Below are 2,625 nucleotides of genomic sequence, written 5' to 3'. Positions count from 1 at the left end.
GGATTAGGTTGACTGAACTCCAACAAAGACAACCATCTTGTGCTAGGTATGACGCCAAACATACAAGTATTTTCTCTTTGAAGCCCATTGGCTTCAATTTTACCACAAAATCTTAATGCCATGCTAATCCAATGCTGCTTGGAGGTTATGGGCATTCACTCTTAACCAATACCCATATGGCCCCTTGTGGCTACGGGGGTCAGGGGGTATGGAGGGAAGGCTGGTGCAGGGTTCTGAGTTGGATGATCAGCCATGATCATAATAAATGGCGGTGCAGGCTCGAAGGGCCGAATGGCCTACTCCTGCACCTATTTTCTATGTTTTCTATGATACCCATATCAATACCCATACCGATACCAATATCAATACTGATTCCAATGCTGATATTGATAGCAATAACAATACTGATCCCATTACTGATAGCAATACCAATACGAATATCAGTACCAATACTATTATCAATACCAGTACCAATGCCAGTACCGATAGCTATGCCGATACCCATACCAATTTTTGGATAATAAATCAATACAGACTCACCAGCGGGATTCAGCTCTGTGGCTCTTGTTTTCTCCAAGCCTTTGCTGTTTGTGGGAGCTTGCTATGCACCAATGGTGGCAAGTCTTTCATTAGTCAGCAGACATCTCTGCAAGAAGTGAATGGTCAACGTTTCAGGCCTTTCATAGGTCTGAACGTGTCGAGTCTCTCAGCCTGAAGTACTTGCTGATGGTTCATTACCTTCCACAGATGCTGCCTGACTCACTGAGTTCCTCCAGCACTTTGTGTGTTGCTCCAGGTTCCAGCATCTGCAGTCTCATGTGTCTCCATTGCCTATGACGAACAAGCTCCCTTTTCACAGAAGCTGGAAGGTTAATACAGATTGGTATCAGGAGCAGCACAACGTTGTGGGCTGAATGGCCTATCCCATGCTGTACTGTTCAATGTTTTATGCTCTCACTAATACCTCAGTTTCAAAGAGGACACAACCACCGGTATTTAAAACTGAGATTCTTGGGAATACCTTCTCGCAGAGAGTGGCAAATCCCTGGAATTCTCTGTCTTAGAGGTAGGTGGAAAGCTGGCATATTTAAAGAGGAAGAGGCTACATATTTAACATAGAAACATTGAAAACTACAGTACAATACGGGCCCTTCAGCCCACAAAGTTGTGCTGAACATGTCCTCAGCTTAGAAATTATCTAGGGTTACCCATAGCCCACTATTTTTCTGAGCTCCATGTACCTGTCCAGGAGTCTCTTAAAAGACCCTATCATATCCACCTCCACCGCTATCGCCGGCAGCCCATTCCACGAACTCACCACTCTCTGCGTAAAAAATTTACTTCTGCTCTGAACACACATCTCCTCTGTACCTACTTCCAAAAAGTGATGGCTTCAAAGATGGTTTACCCTCCCCTGATAAACATGTCATGATGAGGATGGGATTCGAACCCACGTGTGCAGAGCACAATGGATTAACAGTCCATCGCCTTAACCTCTTGGCTGCCTCATCAGTCATCTGTCCTATGAGAAGGAAAGGAAGTTGCCAATTTGAACAATTTACAGGTGAAAGAGGAAAAACTAGCTGAAAATCCAATTCAATGACAGAATGTTTGCCTGTGTGTCAAGGGAACGCCTTGCAAGAGGGTTGGAGTCACTCAGGAGGAGTATGACGTTCTCCCAAGGGGATTGGAGTCACTCAGGAGGAGTATGACGTTCTCCCAAGGGGTTATTCCCTTAATGGGGAACGCCCGTGCGTGACTTTGTTTAACGTGGGGAGGCTGATGCATGGGCAGCCAGGAGCAGGAGTCGGCCATCTAGCTCATCAAGCCTGCTCCACCATTCAATAAGATCATGGCTGATCTGACCGTGGACTCATCTCCACCTACCTGCCTTTTCCCCATAACCCTTAATTCCCTACTACGCAAAAATCTATCCAACCTTGTCTTACTGACGTAGTCCCCACTGCTTCATTGGGCAGAGAATTCCACAGATTCGTCACTCTCTGGGAAAAGCAGTTCCTCCTCATCTCTGTCCTAAATCTACTCCCCTGAATCTTGAGGCTAGGTACCCTAGTGTTAGTCTCAGCTATCAGTGGAAACAACTTTCCTGCCTCTATCTTATCTATCCCTTTCATAATTTTATATGTTTCTGTCAGATCTCCTCTCATTCTTCTGAATTCCAGCGAGTACAGTCCCAGGCAACTCAATCTCTCCTCATAGTCTAACCCCTTCATCTCTGGAATCAACCTGGTGAACCTCCTCTGCACTGTCTCCAAAGCCAGTATCTCCTTCCTCAAGTAAGGAGACCAGAACTGCACGCAGTACTCCAGGTGTGGCCTCACCGGTACCCTGTACAGTTGCAGCATAACCTCCCTGCTCTTAAATTCAATCCCTCTAGCAATGAAGGCCAACATCCCATTTGCCTCTTGATACCTGCTGCACCTGCAAACCAACCTTTTGTGATTCATGCAGAAACACTCCCAAGTCCCTCTGCACAGCAGCGTGCTGCAATTTTTTACCATTTAAATAATAATTTTCTCCTTCATTTTTCCTTCCAAAGTGGGTGACCTCGCATTTACCAACTTTGTACTCCATCTGCCAGAGCCTTGCCCACTCACACAACCT

General features: G+C 45.8%; 1 non-coding gene across 1 annotated transcript; it reads right to left on the bottom strand.

The window, feature by feature from the left end:
* Positions 1-1,429: 1,429 nt before the first annotated feature.
* trnan-guu (transfer RNA asparagine (anticodon GUU)) lies at positions 1,430-1,511 on the bottom strand. Its single transcript has one exon. It is a non-coding gene; the product is annotated as a tRNA-Asn (tRNA).
* Between the last annotated feature and the right edge of the window lie 1,114 nt (positions 1,512-2,625).

Source organism: Mobula hypostoma, chromosome 11 (assembly GCF_963921235.1).
Source record: "Mobula hypostoma chromosome 11, sMobHyp1.1, whole genome shotgun sequence".
NCBI lineage: Eukaryota > Metazoa > Chordata > Chondrichthyes > Myliobatiformes > Myliobatidae > Mobula > Mobula hypostoma.
The sequence above is the reverse complement of the archived record's forward strand: the minus strand, read 5'-3'. Positions and strand labels throughout refer to the sequence as shown.